This window comes from Diabrotica undecimpunctata, chromosome 8 (genome assembly GCF_040954645.1).
Source record: "Diabrotica undecimpunctata isolate CICGRU chromosome 8, icDiaUnde3, whole genome shotgun sequence".
NCBI lineage: Eukaryota > Metazoa > Arthropoda > Insecta > Coleoptera > Chrysomelidae > Diabrotica > Diabrotica undecimpunctata.
This window is the reverse complement of record NC_092810.1, coordinates 95,873,197-95,893,270: the sequence shown is the minus strand read 5'-3', so window position 1 is coordinate 95,893,270 and position 20,074 is coordinate 95,873,197. Positions and strand designations below refer to the sequence as shown.

The following is a 20,074-nucleotide window of genomic DNA, read 5'->3' as shown; positions in this document are numbered from 1 at the left end:
GTTCCATGGATGATAACTTCTTTTCTCTCTACCCCTCTTAGTTCAATTTCTGCCATTTGTTTTTCATTTTGCTTTAATCTTCTTTCTACTTCCTTCCTGTCTTCTTGTAGCGCCATTTCAAATTTTTCTTCTAACTGTTCTAATTCCTTTTTCTGGACCGTCTTACTATCTTTCATTACATTTTCAAGTTTGCTTTCTAATTCCTCCAAATTATCTTTAATTCTCATTTCTTGTTCTTTCATATCATTTTTAATTTCATTAATCTCTTCTATTTGTTGTATCAGTTCTTTCTTTATCCCCTCAACACATCCTTTAATTTCCTGTTCATAGTTTTCCAGACGCTGCTCTATATTGCTCATTGTTTGTTTTGTTTCCAGTTGATTTTTTTTCATTGTTTGTTTTGTTTCATCCATTTTTTGTGATGTTTCTTGTTGATTTCTATCCATTTTATCCATTTTCTTTGATGTTTCATTTTGGTTTTTCTCTATTGTTTGTGTCTGTATTTGCATCATTGCTAATAATTTTTCCAGCATTCCTGTTTCTTTTCTTTCCTCCATTATTGTGGTATTTCCTTCATTATCCGATCCTTCATCAATAATTGTTTCCTCTTCTATCTTATCCTCTTTCCTTTCTTGCGTTTTACTTTGACTCCTTGTGGTCGACATGTTGTTTCTTTTCGTTACTGTTTTTGTCCCCGCCAAATGTGAAATTTTACAACACTCTATATGTTTCAGAACACGACAATATTTCTCCCCAAATGTATTAAATTTTCACGACAAATATCAAATATGCAATTAGTAAAATTCAAATAATTCAAAATAAATATCAAATGTATGATTGGTAAAGAAAATAAAATCAAATAATTCAATAGCAGTAAATATCCACTAACTACGATCAATCAATAAATCAAGTTTATATTCCCTGGAAAAATTGTCAAAATACTTTCAAATTCAAATTCCCTCAATGTTATATGTCTTTATCTCTGGATTACCTGTACTTATTCCAGATCTCTTTCCCTTCCTTCAAATGTAAAGCTGCGATATTTTCAAGCCCCACGTTTTGGAAGCCAGTTATTGTGATATTTAAAGTCTTGGTGCGCCAAGCAATAATTAGCTAATTAATTTTTTTGATTAATTAAAATTATTTGAATGATATGATTATGATTCTATCACAATTTTTAACTCTTTTATCTCAGGGTTAAATTCGTGCTTCAATATCTATGCTATTACATGTGAAAGGTAAGGTCCAGAGAATACCGGAATAATAAAAAACACATATGCTCTAACACTATATATTGAAATAAAATTAATGAAATAATTCACACTCAAAAGTTTTCAATAAACAAATCTCATATAAGGATTCTCAAAATTTTCTTCTCCGTACATGAACAATCAAAATTTATGGTACAAACAATATTAATTGAAATCTCAAAATTCCGAACTATTCTAACTCTCCTAATCAAAATATTTATATCCTTTCTAAATTAAGTGTAAAAATTGTGTTATCAATAAAAGAAAAAACTGCAGAAAACAAAAAATCTCTCTCTGATGATGAGTGGTCCAAATCCTTGTTCCTTATAGACTGTATTATCTCCTCTCAACCGCTCCCTATGTAATCAGCAATCTTACACAGATTGTTGCAAGTATATCGTCCTTAATGATCTCCTTCAAAAGCACAAATCATTCAAATTATGATAGCCTTTTCTCCTCTCGATAAACTGAATCTCTCGTTGGCCCGAGTGAAAAATGACTCTTGGAATATCTTCTCTTTACGATAAACTGAATCTCTCGTTGGCCTGAACAGTGACTCTTGGAATATAAGTAGAGAAATATGACTTACAATATTTTGCTGCTTCAGCTCCTGTCAGATACACTAACTCCACCAAAACTCACTAACATTCCACACTACTGCTTGCTACATTTCAGGAACCGCCAGAGAACAATCCCTGTTCCTCTTCCAGACTTGGAAACCAACTGACTATATTTTCTCTCTCCTCAATCTAGCTAAACTTTCCTTATCCCACCTTTTTCAATCTCCGCCAATCAAAACTCGTCACAATTCCCCATTTTTTCATTTCGATAACAAACAAATTTTTTACCTATAATTATAAAATTTCCTAAAACTTATTTACAAATATTATTTTCTATAATTCTTAAAACTAACAAAAACCTCTTTCTAAAATATCTTCTATTGTCTTTAATCACTGCACTAATGTATTTGTAAAAACCCGTTTCAATTTGTCTTTTGTTTCACTTAAACTTATGCGGGTCAACTGAAGTATTACAAAGAAATAATTTATGTAAAGCTTACTTTTTGTTTAGTACAGATAATCCAAGAATTTAATAACTTTCCTTCTTAGAAATGTTTGTTGGTTATACTTTCTGAATTATTTTAATTTTTTGTTGAACTTTGAAATATTTTAAACAAACCAATATTTTCTTGATTTTACATATCATAACAATATATATATATATATATATATATATATATATATATATATATATATATATATATATATATATATATATATATATATATATATATATATATGCTCTCATCAATGGTTTTGTAAACAGACTTTTTTGATTTATTTGTTACTTTATGGCTTCATGGCTAATTTCATTTTGCATGTATTGTTGACTCTTTCCGTCAGATATTAATGTTGACTTAAGTATTCGAAGGATCAGTAATGCTTAGGTAAATTAAATTTTATCTTGTTTGGTTTTATCTCCAATCTCCAATTACAAACAGATTTAAAGTATCTAATACTAAAGTGAAACAGAAATCATCAGAATAAAACCAACTGGCATATCTATGTTTTGTAGACCTTAAGAAGGCATTTGACCGGGTCAAATTAAAGGACGTTATCCACTTCTTGTACGCAAGGGAGATACTTCTAGAAATAATCAAAACGATCGAAAATATTTACCAAAACATCATAATAAAAGTAAAAGTAGAAAAGAACTAACTGGCCCCTTTGAAGCTGGCAATGGGATAAGACGGGGAGAGTCCCTTAGTCCTCCATTGTTCAACCGGAATATGGATGAAATAATAATAAATTTAAAAAAAAAAGTAAGAATTAAAAAAGGATATCAAATGGGAGAAAAATAACTTGAACTCATCTGCTATGCAGGCGACGCAATACTCTTAAGGTGAAGATGATTTACAACGTATGCTACACCAATTTAATAATACCACCAGAAAATTTAACATGTTAATTTAACTAAGATGTAAATTGGAGATAGAAGCTCAGAAAATAAAACAACCGATTGAGTTTAAATATCTATGCATTACATTATCTAGCACGGAAAGCTCGGAACGGAAGTGGAAGATCAAGTGAATACAGAAAAGATAGCCGCAGATTGCCTGAATGAAACGATATGGAGAACTAAAAATATCGGGAAAGACATGAAAGGTGGAATTTACAAAACAGTCATCGGACCAATAATGACACACGCGGCAAAACCACAACCTGGCACAGAGCGGACAAAAAGGATGTTAGAAATAGCAGAGATAAAGACACTTGAAAAATTGATAGTAAAATACTACTGGGCAGAGCTAGAAATACAGATATACGACGCAGGTTTAAGGTGGAGAACATCAAGAACTGGGTAAGAAATAGAAGAGTAAAATGGAAAGATTATTTAAGCGGATTTACAACAAATATAGTAGTAAAGACGGCAAGAGACGGTTCCCAATAGAAAGACGACCAATAGGAAGACCACGAAAACGATGGAACGACAACTTACTGGAGGCACATTGAAAAACAGACCGAGTTGTAAATATCTACATCTACAGATTAAACTAATTGTTTTACAAAACGGACAACTTTATTCTGATTTAGCAAATAGTCTCTAAGGATATAAAACTTCAAAAAAATAGCTACTTACTATACAAAACTAAATTTGATAACTGAAAATCGTGAGATTAAACATGTATAAATATTAATTATACACTTATACATTAATCACTTTTGAGGTAACGAAACCATAAAATTTTAAATTTTTACTACAACCAATTCATATGTATATAATATCTTTTGTAAAATTACGCAATCATCATGCTAATTTGATTTATAAATAAAAAAACAACCGTGATTCAAGCCACTAATGATTCCCTAATAATTAAAAACTAGCGACGTACTTTCCCGTATAATATGCATAATTCAAAAACTACATTGAAAGTCGTTTTCAAAGAAATATTCTTGAATTACAATACAAAGTTTAAACAATTTCTTGTTGTTATTAAAACACGCAGTGTTTATTTGATGAGATATTTATTTATTTCTGTAATTATGTAACATAAACATCGTTATTATTTTTTAACATTAGTAAAAACATTTTTAAAAAAGTTATCACGGTGCATCCCTGGTGGGGATCGAACCCACGACCTTTGGATTAGAAGTCCAACGCGCTATCCGCTGCGCTACAGGGACGTTATAAAAGTTTTCGAAGTGGAATTATATAAAGGTGGAAGTGGAAGTGAAGTAATATTATAATGCACAAAGGGAATAGGATAAAATTAATTTAAAATTTTTTTTTTAGTTTAATTAATTCTCTGTAATCTCACACTTTAATATATATAAATATATTTCGATAAATAATTATTCTACAAGGTAGGAACAATGACCTTTGTTAATTAACTTTTTATTTTTATTGAAATTATAAAAGTTCTTAATCACTTTTAGTTTGATGTGGTTGTATTTTTCAAGAAATTGCTTAAAAAGACTACTATAAGTAGTTACAAATCATTCGTCTTAGATAATAATTAGGTACCTCTCAGTAAACTAAAAACAAATTAAACAAATAAATACTAAACTAAAATATTTAAAAACTACTAAAGTTTAAATAGGTATACGATATTAGACTTACTTTAAAGCATGAAATAAAAAATGTGATCAGCCAAGCATCCCTGGTGGGGATCGAACCCACGACCTTTGGATTAGAAGTCCAACGCGCTATCCGCTGCGCTACAGGGACTGTGAGTTCAACTGGTTGGTCGTACCATCGGATCACGTGGTACAAAGGACCATAAAACCAAAGAGACTGGGAGCGATACCTAAATCGCTTTTATCAAAAGAGTTTTAACACTATTCTTGTAAATTCGACTTAATGACCAAATTCGATTCTTCAACGTCGGATATTAATTGCGAATTAGCCGCTTTCTTGTTCCTATAAAAAGGTTACAAATAAAAACATTATCTATTTATAAACGGCCTCATGTAAAGTAAATGACGATCGATACTATATTAATAAAGTGTTTTAGTGGTAGCTGTTTGGGTATGTTTTTAGCAAATAGCCAAATGGATAGGTATATTGAAGTGTAAAAGCCTGTTTCCAAATAACTCCTTCGGATACTTTTTCTTTCAGTCGGTGCAGTGTCCACGGATGTAGCACATAGGCAGGGGAGTTTGGGCTTCAAACCACCACCCACCCGAAAAGTTGACGGTATCAACATTCATAAAATTAAAATGAAGTGATAGGCACGCGGCGTATCCCATTCATCATCATCATCATCATGGTGCTACAGCTCTTAAAGGGTCTGGACCTTTCTACGCCATTCTGCTAAGTACCTTGCTTGAATTTTCCCGTTGGCAACACCGATCTTCTCAGCATCCTGTGCTTACCCGTCTATCTATCTCGGATTTGTTCTGCCTTGTCTTCTTATCCCCACCAGCTGCGCTGTGAAATTATTGTTTATCATGTTCGCTTCAGGCGCTCGGGCTACATGTCCTGCCGCTGCAGACGGATTCGTTTCCAACTGCAGACGTGACAGGATCCAGTCTTACAAATCTCATAGTTAAAACGCTTAAAAGGCATGGACTTAAATATTCTCATGTGGTTGGTAAAGGTTATGATGAGGCTGCAACTGTGAGTGGATAATTGCACGGTGTCGAAGCATATATTCGTCAAGAATGTTCTCTTGCTCTTTATGTTTGCAGATGTGTACGAAATTACGTTGAGATCGTGCAGTCTGTTTGTTCCTACGTTTGACATTAGGTTTAACGCACTACCGTTCTAAAAGAAAAATTCGGGATCTGTTACTGGCTGATCATCAAAAAAGCCTGCTTTCGATGTGCTAAACACAGTGAGTTCACAAGCATGAAGCCATTATAAAATTCAAGGAACTTTATTAAGCGACATGCTCTGGAAAAACTCCAACCTAGACACAATGAAGAAGCGTCTTAACATGCCGTCTAAATCCTTAACACTTCGATCTTCGAATTTTGTTATGTATCTAGTGATTCTTCAAAAATTCATGACCTATACATTGTTGCCATCAAATCAACTGCAAGTAATTAGCACATACATATCTTATGCCAGCCACTTTAATGATGTTATTAATGTTTTGCAACTTTTGAGACATAAAGTTGATGAAGAGGGGTTCTATCTCTATGAAGAAGTAAAAGGGTTGTTCGAAGAAAAAGGTAATATACTGATTATGACACGTATCGTTAGAAGGCAGTTAAAGGTTAATAGCACCACTATCTGGTGTGTTATTGGTTGTGCTACTGGTTGTGTTTTTCTTTACCTCCCCCTATCCTCCAAATGCATCCATCCATTTTATTCGATACCGATGAGAGCCTTTTACGACCAATCAATCTCTAGTCTTTTATTCTGTGGATATGAACACATTTGGGGATGGTATTTAATGCCTCTCAATACATGTCCAAAATACTAATTTATCTCATTTGCCTCTGTTTGAATCACATCAATCACGTCAACAAAAAAATGAGGGCACCTACTTATCGGTAGAAAGACGGAATAGTAATGATCTGCTTCTGGGCCAGATATAAAACTGCATAGGTGGTGACAAGTGAACGAAAATTGGTACTGAATGTCAGCACAGGGGAAGAACCCCATATAAAGATAAGAAAAATACTTCTATATATAATTCAATTAAATTGACTAAAAATAATTAAACTTACCACTAAGATTTGTGGTTTTTCACTAATGGCTGTTAATTTACTTCTGTAGACATGCCAAAATTAAGAATGACTGAATTTGTTGCATTCGATTCCTTTTATAATCTTTTTCAGATTGATCAGAAACTGGAATGGCGATATACAGACGACTTTATTAGATACTCGAGAGAGGGATAAACAACTGCATTCGTAGGACGCAGATATTCTCATATGAAAACCAATCTTTTATCTTAAGTATACCGAGACAAAATTAATAGCACGGGAACTTAAAAACAGTCAACTTAAACTTAAATTCAAGGAAATTGAACTGCTACAACATGGTGATGTTTGGTTCTTTATATGCATTCTACAATTTATATCGTATTCGTATGTATTTATATTGTATCGTCTTCACATTCGCTGTACATTTTTTTCCGCACTCCCTTGTATATATGTCTTAAAATTGTTCGTTCGAAAGTTGCTGTAGCTTCTCATCGCTTTTATTAATTTATTATACTATATATTATGCATAAAAATAGAATACCTATATGAATGATAAACTAGATACAAAAAGACCGTTCAACCACTTCTTGGAAAAACTTCAAGAATCTCACTTGAAACGCTATTAATGTTCCAAGGCGTTAAATGAGCGTTTGATTTATAGATTTCGGAAGACGTCGAGTGATGACCATCCATTGTAACACGTTTGCAGATATTGAAGTGGCTATGGTAACAATCTTGAAAATTGTCAAAATTTATGTTGACTAAAACCAACTCAAGCGAAACTCCTCAAAGACTCAAGTGCTTTTCACTTTTGTGTCTAGAGTATGTGTCTAGAAGTCTACAAATTATCAGAAGGGAGATGTTGCTGGGTTACTGATACTATCCCAAATATCAGCTGTGCCATCCAACCTGAGTGATTGTACAGAGGTCCAGTTGACAATACATATTACGTAATTATTTCGAGCCAATGCGATCTCGAAGCTCTAATGTATGCCACCCACAATGTAGTTGTCGCCGCTCTCTACTAGTCTAAGCACACCTAACTTAGGGTCGTTCTTCTTCTTCTTCTTCAGTGCCTTATCCGGTCCGGATGTTGGCGATCATCAAGGCTATCATGGTTTTGTTGACTGCTCTACGAAACAGCTCCGCTGAGGTCATCCCAAACCATTGTCGGAGATTTTTCAACCACGAGATACGACGGCGTCCCGGTCCTCTTCTGCCAAATACTTTACCCTGCATAACAAGTTGAAGAATTCGATATTTTTCTTCGTTCCGCATCACGTGGCCGAGGTACTCAAGCTTGCGTTGTTTAATTAAATTAAGCACTTCTTTTTCTTTTGTCATGCGCTGTAGGACCTCAACGTTGGTGACATGGTCCACATAAGATATTTTTAATATCCTTCTGTATATCCACATCTCGAAGGCTTCGATTCGTTTTTCAGTGGCTTGCGTCAGTGTCCAGGCTTCAACTCCATACAGTAACACTGGAAGAACGTAGCACCTCACTATTCGCATCTTGGTTCCCAAACTGAGATCACTGCAGCACAGCAAGGATCTCAACTTAATAAATGTAGACCGTGCCATTTCAATTCTGGATCTAATCTCTTGAGCGTAGTCCCATTGTACGTTGAGGGTAGTTCCGAGGTAAGTGAATCTGTCGACTCTCTGGATCTCTTCGCTACCTGCCATTAGTGCCCCGGGATCTAAATTTGTACGGCTGACAACCATGAATTTAGTTTTCTTAATATTAAGGTTCAGTCCGTATGTTACGCTCACAGTTCGCACTCGGTCTAGTAAGGCCTGCAGATCGTTTAGGCTGGTTGCTAGTAACACAGTGTCATCGGCGTAGCGGATATTATTGATGTATTCACCGTTCACTCGGATTCCCATGTCTAGGTTTGTGAGGGCTTCATTAAAAATCTCCTCAGAGTATATATTGAAAAGAGTCGGCGATAGCACACATCCTTGTCTTACTCCTCGCATGATCTTCACTTGGTCGGTCAGCAGGTCTTCGACCTTGACTTGAGCACGCTGGTTCCAGTATAAATTCATGATGATCCGAATGTCCTTCTCATCCAATCCAACTCTTTGTAGTGCGGTGACCATCTTCTGGTGCTGACATCGGTCAAATACCTTGGCGTAGTCAATAAAACAAATATAGACATCACAACTGACATCGCGGCATCTCTGAAGTAGGACTTGTAAGGTGAAAAGTGCTTCACGTGTACCCATAGAATTGCGGAATCCGAATTGCATAGGGTCGTTATAGAGTATATATTTTTTCTATACCATGATGTTGTTAATTAAATATTATTTGATGATTTGACCTAAATATTTTTTTTTTACCTCGTACCCATTTCCACATCACGTGCTTAAAAATCTTTTGTTTATATCTTTTTGTGACTTTCGACTAGATTTTAACGCCTGCTTTAAACCACTTTTCTGTATTTGCTTCAATAGGCACTTAAACCTTTTCGTCGCTGCACCGCTAAGGCTTACTCGCTGAACCCTTTTTCGTCCTTGCTGAGCTTCATTGCGGTTTTGTTGACCACTGAGTAGTTTTTCTTTATATTTTGAAAGTATGGCATGTGCGATGAGTTACATAGATTTCGGATAAATAAAACTCCTTTTTTGTGTATTTTTGATAAATTCTTGTCTCGCGAATAGCTAGGCTATGGATGGTAGAATCCCGTATACACGAAAACTGCTAATGAAACCTGAATATTCCAGAAATATGACAAATTTCTTCACCTCAATTGTACTATATATGTGAACTAGATTACTAAGAAGTAAGAAGTAAACTTAAAACACTGATACATTATATGCTCGAAGGCACTGTTACTCAGTCCTGGTAGATTATAGGCGGTGTCGTTTATATAGGTGAGAAACACAAGAAATATTAACATAAAACAACACAAGAAAGGGCCCTACTCTTTTTAAATATTTAAATCTTAAAAATATAGAAAGGAGTTGTTAATAAAATAAAGAGAAAAGTGCAAATCAAATATCAATAAAGTTGCCAAATATCATAAAACACATGAAGGCGGTTTTAAAAGGCTAAGTCCTCTTTGCAATGGATTAACTGTGTGTTGAAAATAAAACAAACATGCAATTAAATGAAAAATGTTAGTTAAATACGCAAAAAAAACAAAAACATTATTGTTTAGTTAATCAATCTTGGTTTAAACATGTTCAAAATAAAGACTGCACAAAAATATTGAATAACAACAAATATTTAATAATGAATAATGAAATATGTAATATAATCATATATAACAAAACATTTAAAATATTAAATTTTATCACGTAACTCAATGCGGTCTTGCATAATTAGATAAACTTTCTTAACTTGAAAGTAACATCACTTACCCTGGGTTAGAATATAAGAATAGTATACTCACAATAATTTAAATTATCTTTTAATCAGATTAACTTAATGGTGGCGTCGGCACCAGCCAAAATTTGAATAAAAAAGAGCCAAAAAGGCCGTCCAAACTGAGACACCAAAGCAGGTTCCATATTATACTAAGAAGATAAGGAAGTATAAAATGAAGTACAGTAGATCTTCAATTATCCGGATTAATTGGGATCGGACCCGATCCGGATAATGAAAAATCCGGATAATTGGATTTTTCTCGAAAAAGGCCTTTTCCGGGAAAGAAACGTATTTTACAGCAAAACACAATGGAGAACATATACATATCAGGCAGAGTCAGTTGTTTTTCTGACTTGAATCGTTTCCGCGCCGCCAAGTCTCGCATTCTTTTGACGGTGAGGAGTTGCAGGTGGTCACACTCTGGTTGCCGCTCCATCCATTTAAGCGCGGTGTCTAGCCCTACAAATGTCCCACTCGCAGTTGTCTCCTCGTCTAGCTCGGTAGCAAAGTCCTCGTCTTCCGGTTCCAGGTCATCACTTTCTGCTGTCACAACACTTTGGACGAGTTCAGTATCATCGAGAATCTGGAATTTCTCTACATCCTCTGCACTGCACTCGGAACATCCGACAATGTTTACGATGATATCTCTGATTTCTTCAACCGATACGTCGTCATTTTCCTCCTCTTACTCTTCCCCTTCTTCTTGGCGCTGCTTCTCTTCCTTCTATTTCGGTAGCTCCTCCTTTGTTAAAATTCTTTTCAATTTATTCCAAGCCCTTCTCAATGTCACCTTAACCATACTCCAACCTTCCGCCACCATATATGAGCAATCTTTGAAATTGATTTTTTTGTGATCACCGACAATGTCTTCTTCATTTTCATTTTCTATCAACAGTTTCCTAATCAATTGCCTCCTGTAATTACGCTTCATTGTTTCAATAACCGACTGATCCATCGGCTGCAACAAACTCGTTACGTTTGGTGGCAAAAACATTGCTCGAAATCTTCCATCTTCTCTTTCTAGCAGGTTTTCAGGGGATGAATGGGTGCATTATCAATAAGTAACAGCACCTTGCTGCCTTCTTTTCCCAATGTCTTTTGATGTTTTTTGACTTCAGGTATGAACACTTCATCAAACCATTCTGTCAATAAAGTAGCAGTCATTCAAGCCTTTTTTGGTTTTTTTAGACCACGGGAAGTTTTTTTACATTCTTGAATACCCTGGGACTTTTGGATTTTCCTATCATGAGTAGGGGTAATCTATGATTTCTGGTTGCGTTAGCACAATTAAGGGTAGTCACGCGCTCTTTGCTTACTTTGTGACCAGAAGCACTTGATTCTCTTTTGGAAGCCAATATAGTTTTTGGCAAGGCTTTGCAGTTTCATCAGCATTGTATACAAACTCAGGGTCATAACAATCAGAAGAGGGTTCCCCAATGTTTGCTGCTGCAAGAACCACTTAAACACCAATCCACAAGGAATCTACGTTCCTGTACGTTTTAGGTCCTACGTTCCTTTACAAAGGATTTTAATAAATTTTTTACTTAAACACCACTTCTTCCAATTCTTTATTTTCAGCTGTTTTTATACCCTTTCTCGATGAACTTCCGTCTTCATTCTCGAGGACGGATACAAAGTTTACAATAGCGAATTTATTTTTTTTTAAGTCAGATACTGTTGACATTCCCATTGTGTACACCTCGGCTAAATGTTTACCCGACACAGCTTTGTCCAATTATTTGGTAATTTTAATTTTATCGGCCAACGATAATACCACACCTTTCCACTTAAAACTCATCGTAGTTCACTGAACACGATAATCAAAACACTAAGGAACACGGTAACCAAAGTAAAAGATGCAGGAGAACATTCTGCCAAATTAAAATGGAACTTCGCAGGACACAATGCCCGACTGAAGGATAAGAGATGGGACCACGAAATACAACAGTGGAGGCCATGATTAGGAAAGAAAATCAGAGGAAGACCACAAATGAGATGGGCTGATGATATTAAGAAGATCGGAGGACACAACTGGAAGCAAGTGGCGCAAAATAGAAGAAACTGGATTGATTTGGGGGAGGCCTATTACTTAAGGCTGAAGAAAAAGAAGGAACACGGACAAGTCAACACATCAATTCGCTCTATTGCAGGTTGAAGAAGCACTAAACGGCTGACTATGTAGCAGGTGCCGCGAGCGTGGATCATCGCGCCACCTCCCTATAGCCCGTTGCTATAGCTACACTACAGTGTGTTCGCAGTTAGAAGGGTCAACTACTGCGCCCCGTTTCCTGCATACATATTTATTTCTGTCAGGACGTGGCGCCTATATAAACTTGATTTTTTCTTTTTCTCAATCTGATCCGGATAATTGGCGATCCGGATAATTGGAGTTCAGATAATTGGAGTTTTACTGTATACGAAAGAATACAATACATAGTTACCAAAAATAATTTACCATTGAATGGGGTCTGGAAACACACGTAGAATCGTTGTTTTTTACATCTTGATGCAAAGTAAAAATAAAAAAAGAATAATTGAAACAGGTACGCATTTTTATAGAAAAAGATTTAAATAGATAAGGTGTCATTAGCTAGCGTGTTTTAGGTAGACATAATAAACAAAACTTCACTTGACCTAACGGGATATTTTTAAGTAAAATCTTAGCCGTATAAAGAAAATATGCGGCTTGTTTGAAGAAATTATTTTAACATTTGCAAACAAAAGCTATAACGGGCAAATTAGTCAAGAGAGATAGCTGAGTGGTATAATCGGAATTTTGTTAGCACGGCATAAAATAATTTCTTGAGAAATACAACAAATTTAATTGATATAAGTGTTATAAAATTTAATAAAATAAACAAAAATTACACAAAATGTAAAAATTTGCTTTTGGACACGTTACAACAAAACGCCGAGAAGTTATGCTTAGCCAATTTTAATAATATCTATTTCTGTTCTGAACACGATTAGGAAAATAGAAAAAAAACAATAGGAAACTCTATTTATCTCTAGTTCTTTTATCTCCAGCCAGGATTTCCCCATTTCTTTTCGTTTGTCCAGTACTGCATTTTCCTGAAAGGTTTTTGGATATGCCTACTTTCCGTCACCCTTGAGAATTCCAATCCAGCGGAGTCCTGGCAATGTCATCTGTGGCCTAGCCATCTCCATTTTTTTTCGACTTACTTTATGACATTTTCTTGGTTGGTTTGATTCCAGTTAGTTGATATATATGGCCAAATAGTACATTTTTACAAAGAATATGCCAAGATATACAAAAGAGCAAATAACAAATAAATAAATCGTAGTAGGAAACACCTTGATATCCAGATGTCCGTATGTACCACTGGATTATTAAAATCACCGTCCCTGTAGCGCAGCGGATAGCGCGTTGGACTTCTAATCCAAAGGTCGTGGGTTCGATCCCCACCAGGGATGCTTGTGCAGTCAAATATTTTATTTCGTATTACAAATAAATTAGATATGTAATAATGATATAGTATATTCAGATCCATTAAAATATGAAAAAAGGTGCTGAAACCCTTACAGGAAGGGTGTCGAAGTGAACAATACCCTACGAAAGAGGCTTATAGGAAAACCTCAAAAGCGTAGACCGTATTGTAACAATCAACAAAAATATAAAATAATCAATAAACCGAGATCGATATTTGAAACGAAAAGTAACAATGACTAGGAGACGTAAAAGAACTATATATATAAAATATTTTGTGTATGTGACAATAATTATTCCTTTAGTGAACTTTTAAGGTTACTAAATGTTAGGATAAACAAGCATACATATTACATTAAAACCGTAGAATTTAATGAGTCTTAGATATGCAAACATGATTGGGACAATAGTTTTGAAAGGACCAGATAACAAAAAAAAAAGAAAAATTAACCACGCAGCTCGCATCTTCCTAATTGAAGCAAATTTCGTACCAAATATATTAATAAAATGCAGCAAGATCTGGTTACTACTATTAAAAGAAGAAGTAAGAATTATGGAAATGCCGATACTAATGAAGTATTACCATATCAAGGACATAACATTTTTAATGATAATAATATTTACGAGTATTATCTGCTATATTATTATAATTAAATTAAATTTCTCCTTCTTTTTTAATTTGGGAAAATTTCTTGTTTTTTTTGTTTCAAAGTTGTAGCATAAGTTGGGATTTCTATCTTCAACTTTGATACCAGCTTTTAGTGGTTCTGCTGGTGTTCGGTTTCTCTTACTTTGCCATATTTGCATATTATCTCCCATTCTATCAACGTGGTATCTGTTTGCTTTTTTTACTGGTTCTACACCATTTTTTAACATCTTGGATGTTAGGCAGAGTCCTGATATCGCTGCTTATTACGCTCTTTTTTTTTGATGAGGATGGAAATGTTCTAAACACCATACCATTTCTCGGTGCGTATTCGATTTAGGGCATCCGAGCCCATTGTCCCCTGGCTAACCCTAACTCCCCTGGAAAACCATCCATTCTTTGTCAAGACACCCCAGTACGTTTTCAGTTAGTGAACGAAAATTAGTAGTGCCTTGCGCTGCCTAAATTTATAATGGAGATTTGTTGCCGGTTCTTAGCTAGGAGCGGTAAGGAACCAGAAGAAAATGTATGTAAAATAGACACATGGCTTTGCCGATGGCATTACCTAAGAGCGGTAAGGAACCAGGGGGAACGAGTATGAAATGTATAGGTATACTAGGTAACAATAAGGTATACGAATACTAGGTAATAGGTAATACTAGGAAACAATAAGTAAGTATAGTATACAAGTGTAATATACAGTGTGGCGCAGCGAAAACGAAACAGAAGCATTTACTGGCAGATGATTCTTTTTTTGAAAAAACGCTCGGACCCGTCGATTTTGTTTTCGAGGGGGACACAAAATTGGCATAAAATCACTTTAACATTTGCAGCCCCTTAAGCGGGGGTGGCATCATCCCTAAAATCTTAAATGAAAAGGGGGGTCGAATGATCCATTATTTGAAAGGTCTTTCAACTCCCTTTATAATGATGTAAAATTCATGTATTCAATTTAGTAGTTTTGGAGATTTATTGATTTAAAGTTTAAAGTAGACTTTAATAAGTACATCAAATTAGTTTGTACTTCTTTCAGAAGAAATTTGAGTAAAAGCATTTTCTTGATAAATAAATGCTTTTATTTACTACGCCCATGGTTTATTAATAATAAAAATAGCAATTGAAGTGTCCTTTGTGACAAAAAAAGTTGTTTCTTGAAGAAAGATAAGTAGAGAATGCCACGTACTTATTTTAAATAGGAAATAGTACATTAGTTTGCGATTGATTTGACCAATCTTTGTTGTTAAAATATCATTTATTGCTTTATACATAAATTAACCATGGTATATTCCACGGCAGAAAGGGTTGAAATTATTGCAATATTTTTCGGAAATAATCAGTGCGCTAATAGAACAGCACAAATTTTTAATGAGCGACATGAGAACAATAATGTGCACCGAAAATATGTTCTAGAACTTGTAGCTAAATTTCGGGAAACTGGATCAGTCGCCAATAAAAAACGTAATATTGAAAATCCTACAAGGAACGAAGCAACAGAAGTGGGGGTTTTAGTGCAAGTTATTGTAGATCCTACATTAAGTACCCGCAAATTGCAAACTTCGTGTGGTGTTAGTCGACGTACTATCCAACGGATTCTAAAGGCCCATAATTTTCATCCGTATAAAATTCACCTTGTACAAGAACTTAATGAAGACGATTTTGATAAGCGATTAGAATTTTGTGAAGTTATGAGTGAACGAATTACAAACGATGAACCATTTTTATTTAACATTTGCTTTTCCGACGAATGTTCATTTTTTTTTAAATGGCGAAGTAAATCGTCATAATTGTCGATATTGGTCGGACTCTAATCCCAGAATTTACCATGAGGTACACACACAGCAGCCACAAAAATTAAATGTTTGGGCTGGCATTTTTGGCGATCATTTGGTTGGTCCTTTTTTCTTACCTGGAAATTTGACTGGTGAAATGTATTTGGAATTACTGCAAAATGCCATAGATCCTGCGCTAACAGATATAATTGAAAATCAGAATGATGGTCGATACGTTGAGAATATGTTGATGTTCCAACAGGATGGTGCCCCACCACATTACGCATTAAGAGTTCGGCATTATTTAGATCAGACCTTTCCAGGTCAATGGATTGGTAGAAGAGGTGCCGTTGAATGGCCCCCAAGATCGCCAGATTTATCACCTTTGGATTTCTTTTTGTAGGGTTACTTAAAAAGCAAAATCTATGCTACTCAGCCAACATCCTTAGAAGATTTACGACAAAGAATTGTGAATGAGTGCCATCAAATTACTCCTCAAATATTGCAAAATGTCCGGCAACGTTTTCAGCAAAATCTTTATTATTGCATGAAAAGTAATGGTGGTCATTTTCAACATTTACTCGGCTGACAGGTCAGTTCATTCTTTATTTTTTAACAACTTTGCTGCTATGTATTGATCTCCTCTTACGATGATGTATTTAAACTTTAAATCAACAAATCTCCAAAACTACTGAATTGAAGTACATGAATTTTACATCATTGTAAAGGGAGTTGAAAGACCTTTTAAATTATGGATCATTCGACCCCCCTTTCCATTTAAGATTTTAGGGATGGTGCCACCCCCGCTTAGGGGGCTGCAAATGTTAATGTGATTTTATGCCAATTTTGTTTCCCCCTCGATAACAAAATCGACGGGTCCAAGCGTTTTTTTTAAAAAGGAATCATCTGCCAGTAAATGCATCTGTTTCGTTTTCGGTGCGCCACCCTGTATACATACGTACATACATACCCACGTACTATCCGTTGCAAGATAATTCGGATGGAATTCCCCAGATTAAAAGACTGGGCCGATATTAAACACAAAATGACTGTACTCCCTTAATGCTGTAACGAATAGTCACCTATAGTCTTTCGTTACATTAAGTTTAATTTTAAATTCTATCCAAAGTTTAAAGGTACAAAGGTAGTAAAGTACTTTACTAAATGATAGTAGGTGTGCCAGGTACGTATTTTATACTGCCAAATTAAAAAATTAATATTTTGCACATTGCATCATTTCTTTAATTGTATTTTTTGAATTACATTTATTGTTTTTTATCCGAATATATAAAATATTTAGTGTGGATAAACTGAATAAGTAATGAATTTATATTCCTTCAAATATTTTTCATAGTTCTTTGTTTCTTAGAATCGGATAAAATGGTTTTAAAACTTTTATTTTAATAATTTTATTTTATTTTCCGTTTAGTTCCTTTCTTCGGAAAATTACGTTGGAAAAATAGATCTTTTAGGGCACGTACCAGTCATACGAATTCAACGAATAATTCTCAGTAATGTAAAAAAAGAGTTATAAAATAGTTACTAAAATAAATAGATAAAATAAAAGAAGTTTAATTACACTAAATTAAACAATCTTTATTACATAATACGTTTATATTTATTTGCAATATACAATAAAAAAACTATGTACTCAAGCATCCCTGGTGGGGATCGAACCCACGACCTTTGGATTAGAAGTCCAACGCGCTATCCGCTGCGCTACAGGGACTGTGATTTAAATAATTTAGTGGTACCTTCGGACACCTGGTAATCAAAGGTACAATAAAGCAGATTAAGGCTTAGATAAGTGAAGATTCAAACGCCTATTCTAGGGTCAGTTGTATAGAGGCTGATTCCAAATAAATAATGGCAAATAAATAACAAAATTAGGCCGAATAAAAATAACACGGCAATGTTCATTCTTTACATCACTATGCGATCATATTTGGGCTACTAGGTATATGGATTCACTTATTTTTGTTATTGCATATTTTGGTAAAGTTCTACGTTCTGGATAAAATGGTCTTTATGTACTTTATATTTGCTTTGATTTAGGAATCTGTCTGATATTTGGTTGTCAGTAACTTAGTTATATTGGCAAGAGTAGTTTAGCTGCAACATGAAACAAACTGTTTAGAAAAGCACTACATAAAATTATCTGTTTATTATGTAAAATTATTTAATTATCGTTAGTAGAGTCATATAAAGCAGAAGAAATTCTTTAGTGAAAACTTGAAATTCTTGTTGTTTTTTTGTTAATCTTAAAATCATCGATATAGGTACTTTATTAGATGATACCAGAAGGCATTAATAAACGAGAAAGGTATGTAGTTAATCAAGAAAATACGTATTCCATATTGTATGGATAACTAGCCCAGTCTGGTTATACAAAAATCATCGATTTCACGGCAAAATGTTTCGCAAATATCTGAAGCTTTTAAGACATAGGTGGGGGTTACTAGATGACGAATAGATAAAAAGATACTCCTATTTTTACCTTGCGTTTTTTTTTAAACAATAATTTATAGTCAGAATTTGATTTTTTATCTATAAGTTTTTTCCCTTATATTTTAAATAAACAATATTTATACCATTTTTTTATATCAAGAATATCTTTATTTTCCCGTTTTTTCAATTAAAATTAATAAATAATTTACGGAGATATTTGCAAAAAAGCAGTTTTTTTTGCACTAATTTATAAATTTAACTAATTTTTTTATTAACAACATAACATGTTATTTATACATTTCAACTTTGAGGAATTACCGTCCTTTAAATTTGTGCGAAATTTACTCCCGATCGGTCTAATAGTTTAAAAGTTATTCAATTTGTTTATCCCTGGGACTAATTATTTAAACCATTGAACTTGCCCTATGAATGATGCTAGACACATTTAACAAATTTCATAGGATTCTTTAAGACTTATACTATCTCAGAAGTTAAATGAATATTGAGTTTTCGTCGAAATTATTTACAAAATAAACGTTTGAAAAAGGGGTATGTTTTTTACTTATAAACAATTGTAATAACTTCTATATTTTTCAAGCTACAGACTTGTACGTACAACAGTTAGATAGCTGGTAAAAAACTCACATTTAACAAAAAAAAATAAACCTTCTATGAACAATAGGAACGAAGTTAGCGACAATTTTTTTGTTAATTATATCTCGATTGTTTATAAACATTAAGAAGTAAAATTTGCACAAATTTTGAATGAAAATCTAAACTTTATATTGAATTTTATAGCTATAAAATTTATCCAATTTTTCGAAACTTAAAACCTTTCGAAACGAAGTTACTTTCGAAAGACCGACATAGGAAAGTGGAGGGGAAACTGTTTTAGCTCCTCGCTGCAAAATTTAATATTATGGTTACGGATTTATCATTCAAAAGCTTCAACAGTTCTGTAGGAATTTCATCAGGTCCATTTGCTTTTCCATTTTTAGCGTTTCTTATTGCGTATTTTACTTCTTCTTTCAATGTGTCTGGCCCAGTTGCATTGATTATCTGAGTTAAGTTGTTTCTATCGTCTTCAAATAATTCATTCAGGTATTCTGTCCATCTTTTTATTTTATTCTCTAGATCTACAATAAGATTTCCATCTTTGTCCTTAAGTTTACCTATTTGGCATTTCTTTATGCTTCCTGTTATCTCTTTTACTTTTTTGTGCATATTGAACGCGTCGTATTTTTTATCATAAGTTTCCATTTCTTCACATTGTTCTTTAATCCACTCCTCTTTGGCTTCTTTTATTCTCTTTTTTATGTGTTTATTTATTTCTTTGTCTTTGTCTGGGTAATTCTTCATCTTTCTTCCTTGTTCCATCACGTCTAGTATATCTTGTGTCATCCACCCCTTATTCTTTGTTGTTGTTTTTGTAAGATGTTTCTTTCCTGCAGTTTGTATAGCTGTATTTGTGTACTTTAAT

At 34.1% G+C, this 20,074-nt stretch overlaps 1 protein-coding gene and 4 non-coding genes across 5 annotated transcripts in view; 2 read left to right on the top strand and 3 right to left on the bottom strand.

The window, feature by feature from the left end:
- grnd (grindelwald) overlaps positions 1-20,074 on the top strand; it is a 132,957-nt gene that overhangs the window by 15,340 nt on the left and 97,543 nt on the right. The gene's annotated exons all lie outside the window — the stretch shown is intronic.
- On the bottom strand, positions 4,363-4,435 carry TRNAR-UCU (transfer RNA arginine (anticodon UCU)). Its single transcript has one exon. It is a non-coding gene; the product is annotated as a tRNA-Arg (tRNA).
- On the bottom strand, positions 4,907-4,979 carry TRNAR-UCU (transfer RNA arginine (anticodon UCU)). Its single transcript has one exon. It is a non-coding gene; the product is annotated as a tRNA-Arg (tRNA).
- On the top strand, positions 13,646-13,718 carry TRNAR-UCU (transfer RNA arginine (anticodon UCU)). Its single transcript has one exon. It is a non-coding gene; the product is annotated as a tRNA-Arg (tRNA).
- On the bottom strand, positions 17,803-17,875 carry TRNAR-UCU (transfer RNA arginine (anticodon UCU)). The gene has a single exon. It is a non-coding gene; the product is annotated as a tRNA-Arg (tRNA).